The sequence below is a fragment of the Lampetra planeri genome, chromosome 74 (assembly GCF_965212315.1).
Source record: "Lampetra planeri chromosome 74, kcLamPlan1.2.h2, whole genome shotgun sequence".
Lineage (NCBI taxonomy): Eukaryota > Metazoa > Chordata > Hyperoartia > Petromyzontiformes > Petromyzontidae > Lampetra > Lampetra planeri.
The window spans coordinates 4,411,604-4,430,835 of NC_136179.1; the positions used below are offsets into that span (position 1 = coordinate 4,411,604).

The window sequence follows — 19,232 nt, forward strand, 5'->3', positions numbered from 1 at the left end:
GCAGCTGGGCCGACGCCGCTCTTGTGATTGCTCCTGTTGACAACGGACCACCTGGTTGCAATCTCTGCCTGACATGAGCCAGATCTGCAGACAGATCCCCACTGGAGTGGTTCCGGCGATAGGGAGGCAACAGAATGTCGGGGCATGTGCTGTTAGCGAGCACCTATTAAGGGTGGGACGGCACACGAGGGGGTGGGTGGCCAGCACCACGCCCGGCCGCCTTTGTCTCCCCTGTGGCGATGTTGACACATCGCACTCATTTGAGGCTGAGTCGACGTAGGGGAGGCTCAGGACCGGTTCAGAAAGTCGTCACTGGCGGTGTTGGCCACGAGCGGGAATGGAACTCGGCTGGTCGGTGCGGAGCGCAGCGCTCACCACGACACTGCCGCTCCCCTTGTCAACAAACTTGAACTCTGACCCCGCTCTCTGACGTCACCCCTCAGCGTGACCTCATCGGCGTCAAACGCCAGGGGGCGGTGTGCCTCGCTAGTGACGTCATGTCACCCACTCCCGACCGCCAAGCTCTTGAGCGTGACGTCACCTCCGTTCGGCCGCTGCCGATATCTGTTCCAGTGCCAATCCTTATTTGGGCCAAGCAACGCCAGGTGACTGGGGGCTCATTAACATAATGTATTTGTTAAAGCCGTCGCGAGTTTTGGCGACGTGTTCAGCACGCGCGCCACACCCCTCCACGTATGTGCTGGGCTCATTAACATAATTTATTTAAGTTACAGAGCCGCTCGTTGTGGGGGGGGGGAGTGTCTTGTACCCCGGAAGTGACGTCACGGCCTGCTGCCGCGTGGCGTCGCGAGGTAGCAGCAAGTTGCTGCTTCGCGCGTGAACTGAAATCCGAGGTGAGAAATTCCCATCGCGGTGGTGGTGGTTGTTGTGATGGTGGTTGTTGTTGTGGTGGTGGTTGTGGTTGTAGTGGTGGTGGTTGTTGTGGTGGTTTTGTGGTTGTGGTGGTTGTGGTGGTGGTGGTGGTTGTGGTGGTGGTGGTTGTGGTGGTGGTTGTTGTGGTGGTTGTGGTGGTGGTTGTTGTGGTGGTTGTGGTGGTGGTTGTTGTTGTGGTGGTTGTAGTGGTGGTGGTGGTTGTGGTTGTTGTGGTGGTTGTGGTGGTTGTTGTGGTGGTGGTTGTTGTGGTGGTGGTGGTTGTGGTGGTGGTGGTGGTTGTGGTGGTGGTTGTGGTGGTGGTTGTTGTGGTGGTTGTGGTGGTGGTGGTTGTTGTGGTGGTTGTTGTGGTGGTTGTTGTGGTGGTTGTGGTGGTGGTTGTTGTTGTGGTGGTTGTAGTGGTGGTGGTGGTTGTGGTGGTTGTGGTGGTTGTTGTGGTGGTGGTTGTTGTTTACCGAGGTAGAGCCTCGCTCTCTCTCTCGTAGGGATGTCAATTGAGTAGCAGCGAGCATGGAAGCGATGTCCAGGTTGGAACTTTACAACGCAGGGCCTTGCCTCCTGCCCTCGCCTGATGGCGTTTGCTTCAATTCTCTCGCTTAGTTTATCAATCTGTGGAAGAACGCAATCAGCCAGGCGATGCGTTATTTGTGTGTTGACAAACTTTCTGTGTTGCATTGCATTACATTTCCAATTTTACGAAGTTTGTTTGATTAAGTGTCTCTCTCTCTCTGTGCAGTCACCAAACCTCCAAACCTCTCATTGACACAAGGCCGTAATTATAATGTTATAATAATTATAATATATAATAATTATAATAATATATATTAATTATAATGTTATAATAATTATAATATGTTATAATACTTATGTTATAATTATAATAACATGTTATAATAATCATATGTTATAATAATTATAATAATCAAATATGCCCCTCCAATAAATTGCTGTAAAAATATTTGTAAATAATAATTGCGATGCTCTGTTTATAAAAACAACAATTTGCTAAACCTGGACTTGTCTTCATATGACAATGCATAGATTTATGTTTATATGATTGCGTTGGATTTTATGAATCCCTAATCTCTGCCATTACATACTATGAAACGAGAAAAGGTAAAAAAGAAAAAACAGAGCAATGTAATACAATACACTATTAGACATTATTGTATCAAATAAAAAAAAGTCCATCCCATGTGTTAGTGAACTCTTAAAAATATTTTAGGGAGGAAATGGCAGGAAATTAGTATTCAAATTTAGATATTTTTCTGGGGAGGGGACCCCAGACCCCCTAGAAGATTTGGTCCCACCCAATGTTGACTTCGACACAGAGGCATTGTTTCTCTGTGTGCCTATATGTATCTTTCTTTGTGTCACTCTGTCATCTCTCTCTGTGTGTTTATGTGTGTCTCTCTCTCTCTGTGTCTCTGTGTCATCTCTCTGTGTGTCTATGTGTGTGTCTGTCTCTGTGTGTCTCTGTGAAATCCCTCTTTGTCTGTGTCTCCGTGTCTGTGTTTTATCTCTCTCAAATTGAGCAAATCTTTGGAAGAACGTTATCAACCAGGTGGGGTGTTGACTGTTATGTTAGCCGACTCTCTGTGTTGTATTGCATTACATTTCTAAGTTTACTAGGTTTTTTTTCTCTTTCATTTGTACCTGATGATGATTGCTTGTGTTGCAATCAAAACGTCGTATGCTATTATTTAATTAATTTATTTATTCTACGTGACTTTACCGAAAGAACCAAAGAGTATCTTGCTTAAGTTTTAAGTTCTCTTCACCTGGCTAGCTACTTTGTAACTTTGTTTTATTTTAAATATTCACAGTTTTTTTTTTCATTTTTTACCAGGCCACGCCCGCTTGAGCTGCTGTACCGCTCCTGTTTTCAGAAGCGACTTGCCCACAACAACAATAACAACAAGGTGGGGCTTGATAATTGGTTTTTAACCCTTCTATCTGGCAACAAAACTGACACCTTTTTACAAGGAGTCATGTTTGCATAGACTGCAATACCTGCAGTCATAATACAAACAAAAGACATAACTCTAATAATGTGCACTGTCCTTGAAGTTGATTGGTCCACACTCGAGACAGCTTTCCTTAGAGCCTAGTCTCACATGGGTTGGACCAGATGGCGCCTTTTGGCGTCATCTGGTCCAACCCATGTGAGACTAGGCGCCTTTTGGCATCATCTGGTCCAACCCATGTGAGACTAGGCTCTAAGGAAAGCTGTCTCGGGTGTGGACCAATCAACTTCAAGGACAGTGCACATTATCAGAGTTCATCTTCTTGGTTTTTTCGGTAAAGTCACGTAGAAGGGAAGTAATAAAATAATAAAAATAAAACATAATAAAATAATTCTCACGACATTTCGGCTACAACGCAAGCAGCCGTCTTCAGGTCTTCAGGTGAAGACGGCTGCTTGCGTTGTAGCCGAAACGTCGTGAGAATTATTTTATTATGTTTTATTTTTATTATTTTATTACTTCCCTTCTACGTGACTTTACCGAAAAAACCAAGAAGATGAATCCCCGCAGTCACGAAAGCCTTAAATCGAAAATTATCAGAGTTATGTCTTTTGTTTGTATTATGACTGCAGGTATTGCGGTCTATGCAAACATGACTCCTTGTAAAAAGGTGTCAGTTTTGTTGCCAGATAGAAGGGTAAAAAAACAATTATCATATTTTTACTGGCAAATGAGGTTCCCATAGTGAAGGTGGGGCTTGTCAAACGCGTGGCGGTGTTCACTCTAGATGCGTGGCGGTGTTCACTCTGGACGCGTGTTAGTGTTCACTCTGGACGCGTGGCGGTGTTCACTCTGGACGCATGGCGGTGTTCACTTTCGACACGTGGCGGTGTTCACTCTGGACGCGTGGCGGTGTTCACTCTAGACGCGTAGCGGTGGTCACTCTCTACATGTGGAGGGGAAACCCGGGGATCGGGAAGGAAATCAACGCGACCACGTTGAGAGAGAGACACGCAGCCTCGGCTGTGTTGATTGATCCTCAATTATTTACTTGGTGGAGTGAGGAAGCATTAATACTGAGTAGGTGAAGGTGGTCAGGCGTGGGTCTGGACACACCACCACCTGTGAACCATGCCAGTGTGTGACAGTGGTGGAGCCAGTGGGGGTGGGGTGGCACGTGCCCCCCCCAATGATCCCATCGAAATCTCTCATTTAGATAGGGTCATTGGGGTTTATTATTAACTAGCTTCACGACCCGGCTTTGCCCGGGACTTGGATTCTTGTTTTGGATAAATTTAATATTCCCTCATATTTCACTGAAAATCCGTTAAAAAAATGTATGCTTGCAAGAAAGAAAAAAGCCGAAACACATAAATTTACCTAAATCGGATGTTTTCACTCGAGGATATTCAACCGTAACCCACTTCTACGTAATGTCGATTTTGGCAACTCGGGAAGGGAATGGCATGGCGAGCTGAAAATAGTTGCATTCGCTTAGAAATTCCAGACAGCATAAGCTGTGAAAATTTCATGACGCCAGAGCTCAGCGTTGGAGAGTTTTTGCTGCTTCACACAAACAGATGTAATTTCTGCTTTATATTAAAGATAGCAGTTGTACCCGTTCTTCGCACGGATATGTATTGAAACTCCGAGAAGCCAATGCCTTCATCGGCCTCAACACCTTCAGCGAGCGCAATGCCGATCACACGCGTCGAATAAAAAGCAAGGGACTTGTCCTTACTAACAACTCCTTACTAACCACTCCTATCATTTTTCATTGCTGGAGGGGTTGCCCCCCCCTACCTGAACATCCTGGCTCCACCTCTGAGTGTGTGACAATGTCAAGTTTGTATTTGCAGTAAAGTCAACTAACTCTATTGAGCACGGAGGTTATATCAAAACAGTAGTTTATTTTAGTTCTTCTCTGGAACTCTTTGTAAGAATGGAGTCAGGAAGTTATCACAATACACGTGCAGCAGCTGAAGTCGGAACTGCTCATCCCAACATTCAAGGACATCTGTGCCTGGCTTCACAGCTCTAAGTTATGATTGAACATTAATTTATACATTTGTGCATGACACAAATAGTATTGTTTTCAACACCCTTTGCTATGTCAGCTGAATTTAGCTTTCATAAATATTCCTTTTGAAGCCAGACAGCTGATATTGTGCTCGGAGTTTTGGGTTAACAGTCATTTTGAAAATACGAGGGCTTCCAGGCATGTTTATGACCATTTGCCCTCTCATTGTATGCCATCACAGACCGTGTGATGAATTAGGGACACGTTTTTTTCTATATCATGAATATATGAATAAGTATAGACGTGTAAGTCACGTGTGACTGTGTATATGCATTCCTCTGTGCCTCGATACTGACGTGTAGATGGGGTGGATATTCTTTTTCTCTGTCTGCAGCTGTCGCTTCCTCTGCAGAATTGGTCTGATGGAGCAAAGGCACTCGGCGCGGCTCGGTGCAAAAAGGCATCAATGCGACCGGTGTGCATACAGCACGGATCGTCCTGGACATTTGACACAGCACCAGAGAACTCACACAGGAGAGAAACCTTTCAAGTGCAGTGTGTGTGGGAAGGCGTTTGCACAATCATCTACTCTTCTAGAACACCAGAGAACACACACGGGAGAGACACCCTTCAAGTGCAGTGTGTGTGGGAAGGCATTTGCACATTCATCTACTCTTGTAAAACACCAGAGAACACACACGGGAGAGAAACCCTTCAAGTGCGGTGTGTGTGAGAAGTCGTTTGCACAGTCATCACATCTTCAAGAACACCAGAGAACACTCAAGCATCAGAAGATCCACCAGGAGTGGAGTCTGAAATCAGCTTGTGAAAGTCAAAGTGCTGCAATGAGCCCATCCCTCATCAAACAAGAACCGGAAGAAAATCCCAGCTCGGACACTTTTAAAGGTAATGAGGTGAAATATGAAGAGGTGAAGGTGAAATGTGAAGAAGTGATGGTGAAGAGCGAAGAAGTGAAGGTAAAATGTGAAGATGAATCAACTCCAAAATCGGACCTTCACATCGATGGAGGCAACGTGAAGCAGGAGGAGAATTCTGACTGTGAGGCAGAGCGAGGCAACTCCCAGCAGTTTGTGGAAGTGGAGGTGTGGGTGGACTTCCTCTGAGACAATACAAAGTCAAATGGAGACCCGGGAGATGTGTAAGCCAGAGACGATGTCGCTCCAATAGATGCACCTTTGTCACAGGTCTTTAATTACAAGAATGTGAAGTTGAACACTCGGTTCCTCGGTTCAACCTGCAGGGTAAGAGCGGCCAGTCTTTGTGGACCTGTGTGTTGGGTAGATCTCTAACCAGGAGCGTGAGCCAATAAGCTCCCAAGCATTCACTATGTTATGAATTGCATTTATATGGTGCTTGTTTAATCGCCCCAGCACCTCGGAGTTTTGTATCTTATCTCGTTCCAAACACTCGAAGAGTACCCCCAAGTAGCAGCTGCCCCTGTGGCACAAGGTGGTGGCCCTGCACTGGCCTGCATGAGGACAAGAGCCTGTCAGTAGGGGGCGATGGTTGATGTGGCATCTTAGTTGTGTAGTTTGTAGATGTTTTTAGAATTTTCTACATTTTGACCCAGACGCCAACATGCAATGGCCTACGTGTTTTGAATGGTGCAATAGTATGTTGTACATACACTGTTAAGCAGACGGTGCGTATTTTTAAAAATAGCTTATTGTTAATACGATGTAACCTGATGCAGCATATTTCAGTGCAGTAATTCAATTTTGTTAATGTGCCTGTCAATAATTTAGAATGAATACTTGTCTGACTGTGTGCGTACATGTAACATTTTGTCTGTAAGGGTCAACATTGAATAAGTGATGTTAGGACAAAGTGTGTTTTGGAAGTAACCTGTACAGATAACTCGGATGAGACTCATTGTTCTTGTGATACAGGTCAAAGGGTATTTTTGTGTTTTCAGGAAGCATCGCCCTCTGGAGCAACTCATTGTCTTTAATATAGGGAGCACACTCGGATCATTCATCAGTTACAAGCCATACCACTCAAAAGTTACACGTAGAGGAGGTACATTCTCTACAACACGAATTATAATTTTGTATTACGTGTTGACGTAGATTTTTTCGAATTAGGACGAGAAATGGTCCTTGCTTGATTAACCTCTGGATGTTCACAACCATCGGTTGAAGCAAGCCTGACCGCCTGCGGTGCCCCTCAACCATTTACGGCCTTGGGCCAGGAAAGTCACGAAAAAATTGTCCACGAACGACGCATTCACGCAGCACCCGATGCTCCCTTTTGACGTTTTAAAAGGAAACAACTTTGAATTGTATTATGTTTAGAATTTGATAATTGTATTTCTTCATTAAAAGCTTATATCATTTTACATCTGGAAGACTTCATTGAAAACAACATTTCGTGTGAATTCTCTCTCGTCGTGAAGTAGATGGCCTTGCCGGGGATTCGGTTCGATGCGGACTTTTACCTGGTTGAGATCACGGGATCGAGAAAAGGTGACAGAGCTGGCCGTGCCAGAAGACAGCCATCTGCAGATCGATTCCAACGCGATCGAACGTCTGTCCCTGCGCCTCCGTCGTTCATGCAGGGGGCGCGTAGGTTTGCAGCGCCCCATGCATGAAAACGACGGAAAGTGCAGCGTTTGTCACAGATGAAGTTGTGCGTTTATATAAAAGAGTATCGCCAGTGGGTTTTCAAAGTACATTCGTCTTACAGAAATAAATTTCGCGTGAGCCCACCGCATTAAAACAATGCTCAGCTGAGCGGGGCGAGCCACGGTGGGGGGAGGGGGGGCACCTTATCTTTGTCACGTGCCGTAGCTCACGTGACTTCTACCGCGACAATGTCTGGATGTTTTCGCCTGAGGATGACTGCTCGTGTTGCGATCGAAACGTCGTGATTTATCTTTTTAATTAAACTTTTTTTTAATTGATGTGACTTTACCGAAAGAACCAAAGAGTATGAAAGACGTCTTGTCTGCTGATCTTGTTCATGTCCGTGTACATCGATATCCCACATTGCTTACACGTACACACCACACACAATGAAATAAATAGAAACTAGAACGACTCCCGGGAATGGGCAAAGATCGAGGAAACTTTTTCAATGGAGCGAGTTCAGTGTGTTCGATCCAACATCTCTGTTCGCATCTGTGTCTCTCTGCCTGTGTCTCTCTATGCTGTCTCTGTGTATCTTTCTCTGTCTCTGTGTTCCTCTTGTCTGTCCGCCTGTCTGTGTCTGTCTGTGTCTGTCTATCAGCGTCTGTCCAACCGGAGTCAACGACTGTCAGTAGCAGCAGGCGCCCGTTCAACTCCCTCGGCCACACGCCACAAAGACAAAGATCTCCCGTATAGCCTGGACAGAATGTTGGGGCAAGTGCTGTTAACGAGCACCTAACACAAACAGAAAGATCCCCCATATAGCCTTAACAGTTTCATTTCATTTTCATTTATTTGGTATAGCCCTGTGAGCCATTCGGCTCTTGAATCGGGTGCAACCGCAACAAATAAAAAAGAAAAACATGAACAAGAAAACATCTCAAAGTGACTATGCGCAAACAGAAAAATCCAGGGAAAAACTGCAAATTCTTCCAGAAAAAAGCACCGTACACCAACGCTGTGCAAAAATCCCAGTGGGATGCAAGTCAAACAACAACCACAAGACAACTTAGATTAAAGCAATCATTCTAATTCCGTACTACAACAAACATGGCTAAACCAAAAAAGTTTCGAAATCACCAAAATATAGCCATAATCAATGTAACAGTGATCATAGGAACTGTGACCGAAATTTCACAATAAACGACAAAAAAACATGTTCCACAAACCCTGTAGCCATAGCTGGCTGCATGAGTCACTCCACAACAGCAGGAGCATCAGTAGGAGTATAAAAACAATTTCAAATGCACCTTTAAAATCAAAGATGGACAGCTCTGAAATCGGCTCGTATGCAGGTGCTCCGTGAATTGTTGCATTGCAAGAAAATTTGATGATGACAGCTTGGAGAGGCCTCCATCCAGCATTGGATTTAATTATGGTTGATAACACTGGTCAACACACTTTTTCTGGCATAAGGTATTCCTACGGTTTTAAGGTAATTTTGGGGTGCTGATTCTAAATCTGGCATCAGCTTTTGTCTATCACATCAGGTTTTTGAGATATCAAATATTGTGTTTTCAATAAAAACGGCAAAAGAAAAATATTAAATAAATGTGGATATCTACATACAATGATATTATAAACATACTATCCTAAAAATACAGCACCATATTTTAACACTAAAGCAGTCACTGACTCGCAACAACTTGCAATCATAAGTGACAGTTAATTTCGGGTAAAATCAATGAAAATGGGGTATGCCGATAGCATAAAATGAGATGTGATAGAGCAAATCTGAGATCAGATTTGGAATCAGCACCCTGAAATTAGTCTAAAACAGCTGGAAAAGTCCAGGACAGAAAAAAAATGATGATGAATCTATAACTAAGCTTTGCCGTCCGTTTACTTAAAAGACTCGTCTGAGCTGCATCGCTACTAGGTGGCACCATATTACAATTTACTCCAATTCTGGTAATATGTTCAGGAGATAAATAAAAATGTCGAGGTCTGCTAGCCAGAAGAGGGCTTCGGGAGAGAGTTGGTGTAGCTTTGTTATTTCTTCATTGCAGGAACGAAGACTACAGTGGTTTACTATGTGGTTTACTGTATTTACCGGGTAAGGTTGCCCTTTGGGTTTATTGCCGACGCAACTCAACAACATAAGCAATATAAGCGGGCTTCTTCACTGCTCTGAATGTGAACCAACGCTAACAGACGGGGCAGTAACAAGGATATGCCCTCGCGGCGAGGAACGGAAACGCACCATCCCTGCAGATCATTGCCAAAAACCTCGACTGCCGTGGGGACATCCCAAACAAATACAATCACAGTTGGAATGTTTCCATAAAAGCAAACCGTTCTGGATTGTTTAAAACTATTTCTAAAGATTTCGATTTAAAGCTTTCATAACTGCAAGGATTCATCTTCTTGGTTCTTTCGGCAAAGTCATGTAGAAGGGAAATAATAAAATAATAAAACATTTATATAATAAAATACAATTCTCACGACGTTTCGGCCACAATGCAAGCAGCCGTCCTCAGGAGAAGAACAGGTCTGTCGGAAAGACAGCGTCTGAATGAACACCACCAAGCTTGGCAGCGTATATTTAAGCTGGGTTAGAGGAGGGCGCATTGACAAAGTAATTTGCATATCAACGCACAAAAAAAACGCACACAGAGTTGGAATGTTCGGGCCTTTAATAACCCTTGAACAAGATCAAAAAAGTCTTGTTTGGGGCAGTGTGTCAGTTGTAAAGGTCACAAGGCTATCACAAATTGTTCAACAAATTGTGCAACGCAACAGTAAATTACACTCCACTTAGTGCAAGTGAAAGATAATTTATTCCATCAAGCGGTAATATTTAACTCTTAGGTTATTTCATTGTTGCCGTTGTTGTGATGGGAAATGAACAGAAACACATTCCTGCGGAGAGAGCTGGCAGGAACATTGGGTTGCTCGGTCAATGGCTAGGGTCAACGGCGGCGTGGTGTATTCCGCAAATATGCCCGACTGTGAGGGCGGGCACAAGCCGGCGTGAGTAGGTTAAACGTTGAGTTTTACACGGGCACCACGGGGTGACCAGCCCCTACCCACCCTCCCCTCCCTACCCAGCCCCTACCTCCCCACCCAGCCCCTTCCTGCACGACGGACGGACGGACACAATAATCCCCTGTGGGCTGGTGTAACCAGGAGGTTCCAACCAGTATAACTTGTGCTACCTGCGGCAATGTCAAGGTTGCTGTCCTGGCTTCCATTGCTGCCACCAACATCCAGTAGCTCATCTTCGCTCCCAAGATCCATCAAGTCGTGAGTCTGCAGCTGGGCCGACGCCGCTCTTGTGATTGCACCTGTTGACAACGGACCACCTGGTTGCAATCTCTGCCTGACTTGAGCCACATCTGCAGACATGGAGTGGTTCCGGCGATAGGGAGGCAACAGACTCTAGGGGCAAGTTCTGTTAGCGAGCACCTAATAAGGGTGGGACGGCACACGAGGGGGTGGGTGGCCAGCACCACGCCCGGCCGCCTTTGTCTCCCCAGTGGCGATGTTGACACACCGCACCTGGTACTCGTTTGAGGCTGAGTCGACGTAGGGGAGCCTCAGGACCGGTTCAGAAAGTCGTCACTGGCGGTGTTGGCCACGAGCGGGAATGGAACTCGGCTGGTCGGTGCGGAGCGCAGCGCTCACCACGACACTGCCGCTCCCCTTCTGTCAACAATCTTGAACTCTGACCCCGCTCTCTGACGTCGCCGCTCAGCGTGACCTCATCGGCGTCAAACGCCAGGGAGAGGTGTGCCTTTAGTGACGTCATGTCACCCACCCCCGACCACCGCACTCTTGAGCGTGACGTCATTTCCGTTCGGCCGGTAACTGGCGACTCATTAACATAATGTATTCGTGAAAGCGGTCGCGAGTTGAGAGCCGCTCATTGTGGGAGGCGTCATCGTACCCCGCAAGTGACGTCATGTCACCTGCTGCCGCGTGACGTCGCGAGGGACCAGGAAGTTGCTGCTCGGCCTGTGAACTGAAATCCGAGGTGAGAAATTTTCATCGCGGTTGTGGTGGTTGTGGTGGTGGTTGGTTGTTGTGGTGGTTGTTGTGGTGGTGGTTGTTGTGGTGGTTGTTGTGGTGGTGGTTGCGGCGGTGGTGGTGGTTGTTGTGGTGGTGGTTGTTGTGGTGGTGGTTGTTGTGGTTGTTGTGGTGGTGGTTGCGGCGGTAGTGGTGGTTGCGTCGGTGGTGGTGGTTGTTGTGGTGGTGGTTGTTGTGGTGGTGGTTGCGGCGGTGGTTGCGGTGGTGGTTGCGGTGGTTGTGGTGGTTGTGGCGTTGGTTGTGGTGGTGGTTGCGGCGGTGGTTGCGGTGTGGTGGTGGTTGTGGTGGTGGTTGTGTGGTGGTTGTTGCGGTGGTGGTGGTGGATGTGGTTGTGGATGTGGTGGTGGTTGTTGTGGTGGTTGTTGTTGTTTACCGAGGTAGAGCCTCGCTCTCTCTCTCGTAGGGATGTCAATTGAGTAGCAGCGAGCATGGAAGCGATGTCCAGGTTGGAACTTTACAACGCGGGGCCTTGTCTCCTGCCCTCGGCTGATCGCGTTTGCTTCAATTCTCTCGCTTATACTAATAGGGGGTTTCCCCTTTTTTCTGGCAACAAAACTGATACCTTTTGCAAGGAATCATGTTTACATTAACCAAAATACTTGCAGTCAAATGCAAACAAAAAACAATACTCTGATCATTTATGCATTGTCTTTGAAACTGAAACTGGTCGAACACCATATGAGACGAGGCTCCAAAGAAAGCTGTCTCTGGTGTGGACCAATCAATTTCAAAGACAATGCATAAATGATCAGAGTATTGTTTTTTGTTTGCATTTGACTGCAAGTATTGTGGTTAATGTAAGCATGATTCCTTGCAAAAGGTATCAGTTTTGTTGCCAGAAAAAAAGGGGAAAACCCCTATTAGTATATTTTGGTACTTGCAAAGGAGGTCCCATGATGTAGCTTCTCTCGCTTAGTTTAGCAATCTGTGGAAGAACGTAATCAGCCAGACTATGCGTTAATTGTGTGTTGACCGACTCTCTGTGTTGCATTGCATTACATTTCAAATGTTACGAAGTTTGTTTGATTAAGTGCAGTCACCAAACCTCCAAATCTCTCATTGACACAAGGCCCTAATTATAATGTTGTAATAATTATTAAATGTTATTATAATTAGAATATATAATAATTATAATATGTTGTAATAATTATTAAATATTATTATAATTAGAATATATAATAATTATAATATGTTGTAATAATGATAATATGTTATAATAATTATAATATATATTGAGGGGACATATCCCCCCCAATAATCAAATTTGCTCAAAATCCCCTCCCCCCCCCCCCCCCCAATATATTGCTATAAAAATATTTTTTTTACTAATAATTACGATGCTATGTTAATAAAAACAATTTGCTAAACTTCGGCCACAAAATTTGGACTTGTCTTCATATAACAATGCATAGATTTCTGTTTATATGATTGCGTTGTACTTTATGAATCCCTAATCTCTGCCATTACACACTATGAAACAAGAAAAGGTAAAAAAGAAAAAACATAGCAATGTAATACAATACACTATTAGACATTATTGTATAAAATAAAATAAATTCCATCCCATGTGTTAGTGAACTTTTAAAAATATTTTAGGGAGGAAATGGCAGGAAATTAGTTTTAAAATTTAGATATTTTTCTGGGGGGGGAGGTGACCCCAGACCCCTAGAAGATTTGGTCCTCCCCAAAGTTGACTACCTGGCTACGGCCTTGCATTGACATGCTAATTTCTCTACCCCCCCCCCTCTCTCTCTACCCCCTCTCTCTCTACCCCCTCTCTCTCTACCCCCTCTCTCTGCCCCCCCCTCTCTCTACCCCCCCCTCTCTGCCCCCCTCTCTCTAAGGCCTCGACACAGGCGGTGTTTCTCTGTGTGCCTATGTGTGTCATCTCTCTGTGTGTCTATGTGTGTGTCTCTTTCTGTGTGTCTCTGTGTCATTTCTCTGTGTGTCTATGTGTGTGTATCTCTATGTGTGTGTCTCTCTGTGTCTCTGTGTCATCTCTCTCTGTGTGCCTATGTGTGTGTGTCTCCCTCTCTATGTCTCTGTGTCATCTCTCTGTCAATGTGTCTCCGTGTCTGTGTTTTGTCTCTCTCTCAAATTGAGCAATCTTTGGAAGAACGTTATCAACCAGGTGGGGTGTTGACTGTTATGTTAGCCGACTCTCTGTTGTATTGCATTACATTTCTAAGTTTACTAGGTTTGTTTTCTTTTTCATTTGTACCTGATGATGATTACTTGTGTTGCAATCGAAACGTCGTATGTGATTTGCACACAGCGTTGGTGTACGGTGCTTTTTGTGAAATATTTTGCTGTTTTTTCCTAGATTTTATGTTTGCACAGTCATATATTCACTTTAAGATGTTTTCTCGTTCATGTTTTTGTTTTTTGTTTGTTGCGGTTGCATCCGATTCAAGAGCCAAATGGCTCACAGGGCTATACCAAATAAATGAAACTGAAACTATTATTTAATTTATCTATTTATTCTACGTGACTTTACCGAAAGAACCAAAGAGTATCTTGCTTAAGTTTTAATTTCTCTTCACCTGGCTCGCTACTTTGTAACTTTGTTTTATTTTTAATATTCACAGTTTTTTTTCCATTTTTTACCAGGGCACGCCTGCTTGAGCTGCTGTACCGCTCTTGTTTTCAGAAGCGATCTGCCCACAACAACAATAACAAGGTGGGGCTTGTCAACAGCGTGGTGGTGTTCACTCTGGACACGTGGCGGTGTTCACTCTAGAGGCGTGGCGGTGTTCACTCTGGACGTGTGGCGGTGTTCACTCCGGACGCGTGGCGGTGTTCACTCTGGACGCGTGGCGGTGTTCACTCTGGACACGTGGCGGTGTTCACGCGTCGAATAAAAAACATAGGACAAGTCCTTACTTACTAACAACTCTTTACTAACAACTCCTTCCTTACTAACAACTCCTATTATTTTCATTGCTGGAGGGGTTTCCCCCCCTATCTGGAAATCCTGGCTCCGCCTCTGAGTGTGTGACGGTGTCAAGTTTGTATTTGCAGTAAAGTCAATTAACTTGATTGAGCGTGGAGTTTATATCAAAACAGTAGTTTATTTTAGTTTTCCTCTGGAACTCTTTGTAAGAATGGAGTCAAGAAGTTAACACAGCACACACGTGCAGCTGAAGTCAGATCTGCTCATCTCAGCATTCAAGGACATCGTGAGCCTGGCTGCCTTCACACCTCTAAGTTCCAATTGAACATTAATTTATGCATTTCTGCATAACACAAATATTATTTTCAACACCCTTTGCTATGTCAGCTGAATTTAGCTTTTATAAATATTCCTTTTGAAGCCAGACAGCCAATATTGTGTGCTCGGAATTTTGGGTTAACATTCATTTTGAAGATACGAGGGCTTCCAGGCATGTTTATGACCATTTGCCCTCTCATTGTGTGCCATAACAGCCCGTGTGATTAATTTGGGACACTTTTTCACTATATCATGAATATATGAATAAGTATAGACGTGTAAGCCACGTGTGACTGTGTATATATGTATTCCTCTATGCCTCGATACTGATGTGTACATGGTGTGGATATTCTTTTTTTCTGTCTGCAGCTGTCGCTTCCTCTGCAGAATTGATCTGATGGAGCAAAGACACTCGGCACGGCTCGGTGCAAAAAGGCAACAATGCGACCGGTGTGCATACAGCACGGATTGTATTGCATATTTTACACGGCACCAGAGAACTCGCACAGGAGAGAAACCCTTCAAGTGCAGTGTGTGTGGGAAGGCATTTTCACAGTGATCTACTCTTGTAGCACACCAGAGAACACACACGGGAGAGAAACCCGTCAAGTGCAGTGTGTGTGGGAAGGCGTTTACACATTTATCTACTCTTGTAACACACCAGAGAACACACACGGGAGAGAAACCCTTCAAGTGCAGTGTGTGTGGGAAGGCATTTTCACAGTCATCTACTCTTGTAGCACACCAGAGAACACACACGGGAGAGAAACCCGTCAAGTACAGTGTGTGTGGGAAGGCGTTTACACATTTATCTACTCTTGTGACACACCAGAGAACACACACGGGAGAGAAACCCTTCAAGTGCAGTGTGTGTGGGAAGGCGTTTGCACAGTCAACACATCTTCAAATACACCAGAGGACACACACGGGAGAGAAACCCTTCAAGTGCAGTGTGTGTGGAAAGACGTTTTCAGTTTCATCAAGTCTTGTACAACACCAGAGAACACATACGGGAGAGAAACCCTTCAAGTGCAGTGTGTGTGGGAAGACGTTTTCAGTTTCATCTAATCTTGTACAACACCAGAGAACACATACGGGAGAGAAACCCTTCAAGTGCAGTGTGTGTGGGAAGGCGTTTGCACATCCATCTGCTTTTGTAGTACACCAGAGAACACACACGGTAGAGAAACCCTTTAGGTGCACTCTGTGCGGGATGGCGTTTGCACTTAAACAAATTCTTCAAAAACACCAGAGAACACACAAGCATCAGAAGATCCACCAGGAGTGGAGTGTGAAATCGGCTTGTGAAAATCAAAGTGCCGCAATGAGCCCGTCCCTCATCAAACAAGAACCGGAAGAAAAGCCCAGCTTGGACACTTTTAACGGTATCGAGGTGAAATATGAGGAGGTGGAGGTGAAATGTGAAGAAGTGATGGTGAAGAGTGAAGAAGTGAAGGTAAAATGTGAAGATGAAGAGTCAACTCCAAAATCGGACCGTCACATCGATGGAGGCAACGTGAAGCAGGAGGAGAATTCTGACTGAGGCAGAGCGAGGCAACTCCCAGCAGTTTGTGGAGGTGGAGGTGTGGGTGGACTTCCTCCGAGACAATACAAAGTCAAATGGAGACCCGGTAGATGTGTCAGCTTGAGACGATTGTTCTCCAATAGATGCACCTTTGTCACAGGCCTTTAATGACAAGAATGTGAAGTTGAACACTCGCTTCCTAGGTTCAACCTGCAGGGTAAGAGCGGCCAGTCTTTGTGGACCTGTGTGTTGGGTAGATTTCTAACCAGGAGCGAGAGCCAATAAGCTCCCAAGCATTCACTGTTATAAATTGCATTTATATGGTGCTTACTTAATCGCCTCGGCAACTCGGAGTTTTGTATCGTATCTCGTTTCAAACACTCGAAGAGCACCCCCAAGTAGCAGCTGCCCCTGTGTGGCACAAGGTGGTGGCCCTGCACCGGCCTGCATGTAGACAAGAGCCTGTCAGTAGAGGGTGATGGTTGATGTGGCACCTTGGTTGTGGAGTTTGTAGGTAATGTTTGGAATTTGCTCAATTTTGACCGAGACACCAGCATTCGTTTTGAATGGCACAATAGTATTTGTTAAAATGATTGTCAATAATTTAGAATGATTACTTGTCTGATGGTGTGCGCACATGTAACATTTTGTCTATAAGGGTCAAACATTGAATAAGTGATGTTAGGACAAAGTTTGTGTTTTGCAAGTAACCTGTACTGATCACTCGGGTGAGACTCATTGTTTTTGTGATACAGGTCAAAGGGTACTTTTGTGTTTTCAGGAAGCGTCTGCCTCTGGAGCAACTCATTGTCTTTTAAATAGTGAGCACGCTCGGATCATTAATCAGTTACAAGGCATACCAATTAAAAGTTACACGAGAAGGAGGAACATTCTCTACAGCACGAATTATAATTTTGTGTTGACATACGTTTTGTCGAATTAGGACGAGAAATGGTCCTTGCTGATTGTAAAGTGACGAAAAAAATTGCACACGAGCGGCGCATCCACGCAAGCTCCCGATGCTCCGTTTTGAAGTTTGAAAATGAAACAACTTTGAATTGTATTTTGTTTTGAATTACATAAATGTACTTCTTCATTAAAAGCTTATTAATTGAAAACGATATTTCGTGTGAATTTTTTCTCGTCGTGAAGTAGATGGCCTTGCTGGGGGTTCAGTTTGATGCGGACTTTCACCTGTTTGGGATCGCGGGATCGAGATGAGGCGACACAGAGCTGGCTGTGCGATAAGACCGCCGTCTGCAGATTGATTCCAACGCGATCGAACGTCTGTCCCTGCCCCTTCGTTGTTCATGCAGGGGGCACGTAGGTTTGCAGCGCCCCCTGCATGAAAGCGAAGGAAAGTGCAGCGTTTGTCACGAAATTGTGCGTAAGCGCCATAACAAGGCGCTGTAAGCTGACCTGCCACCACGTTCACGGGTCAACAGGGGGCAGCCGAGAGCGAGGTGCGTAGGGGTCGACCAAAGGTTAAGCCCCCGGCCCCCCACTGTGACCGGAGACTACCACCCCTGACCCCCCACTCGTCCCTTTGGCCCCTTAAGATAAGACCTTTCAGAAGGTTCTGGGAGGGGGGGGGGAGTTCAGGAGGGGAAGGGTGACCCCGACCTGGGGATAAAAGGCCGGCCCTCTGGACGGGCAGGGCAGTGTTCACCAACTCAAGCCTGAAGACATCCGAAGACCTGAAGACTGGACCAGCACCCGGGGACCCTCAACCGAGGCTCTTGTTAGAGCCGGGTTGTAGCGGACCAGAGGTGAGCTCAGACACCCTGGGACCCTCCCCAGGCGCTAGCCAGAGCCGGGTTGTAGCAGACCAGAGGTGAGCTCCAGTACCCTGGCTGGAACGGGTCGTCCAGTCTTCCCTGAACGCCGGGCTCAGGGACCCGTGGGTGGCAGAGCCCGGAGTGTGCAGGCTGCGATAGAAGGGAGGCTGTCACTCCCGTAGGCTATCGGGTGGAAGGGGTCGTACCCCTTCGTGTTACAGTCGTGTGTCGAGCCGAGTTCGAAAGAGTTATAATAAACGCGTTGCCTCAACCAGATGTCTCCGTGTGGTTAGTTAAGGACACAACACTTATATAAAAAAGTATAGCCAGTGGGTTTTCAAAGTACCTTCGTTTTACAGAAATCAATTTAGCGTGAGCCCACCGCATTAAAACAATGGTCAGCTGAGCGGGGCGAGCCACGGTGGGGGGAGGGGGGGTCACCTCATCTTTGTCACAGGCCGTAGCTCACGTGACTTCTGCCACGGCAATGTCTGGATGTTTTCGCCTGAGGACGACTGCTCGTGTTGCGATCGAAACGTCGTGATTTATTATTTTATTTTTTCTACCTACGTGACTTTACTGAAAGAACCAGAGGATGAAAGACGTCTTGTCTGCTGATCTGGAGTCAACGACTGTCAGTAGCAGCAGGCTCCCGTTCAACTCCCACAGCTACACGCCACTCAAACTTGCTCCTAACACACAAAGACAAACACCCCCCGTGTAGACTGGACAGAATGTCAGGGCAAGTGCTGTTAGCGAGCACCTAACACAAACAGAAAGATCCCCCGTATAGCCTGCACAGAATGTTGTGGCAAGTGCTGTTAGTGAGCACCTAAGACAAAGACCCCCCATATAGCCTGGACAGACTGTAGGGGCAAGTGCTGTTAGCGAGCACCTAACACAAACAGAAAGATCCCCCATATAGCCTTAACAGTTTCATTTTCATGTATTTGGTATAGCCATGTGAGCCATTCGGCTCTTGAATTGGGTGCAACTGCAACAAATAAAAAACAAAAACATGAACTAGAAAACATCTCAAAGTGAATATGCGCAAACAGAAAAATCCATGGAAAAACTGCAAAGTCTTCCAGAAAAAAGCACCGTACACCAACGCTGTGCAAAAATCCCATTGGGATGCCAGTCAAACAACAACAACAACCACA

The 19,232-nt window shown here is 45.5% G+C and overlaps 1 pseudogene; it reads left to right on the plus strand.

The window, feature by feature from the left end:
- The first annotated feature begins 742 nt into the window (after positions 1-742).
- LOC144737841 (uncharacterized) overlaps positions 743-19,232 on the plus strand; it is a 59,255-nt pseudogene continuing 40,765 nt past the window's right edge.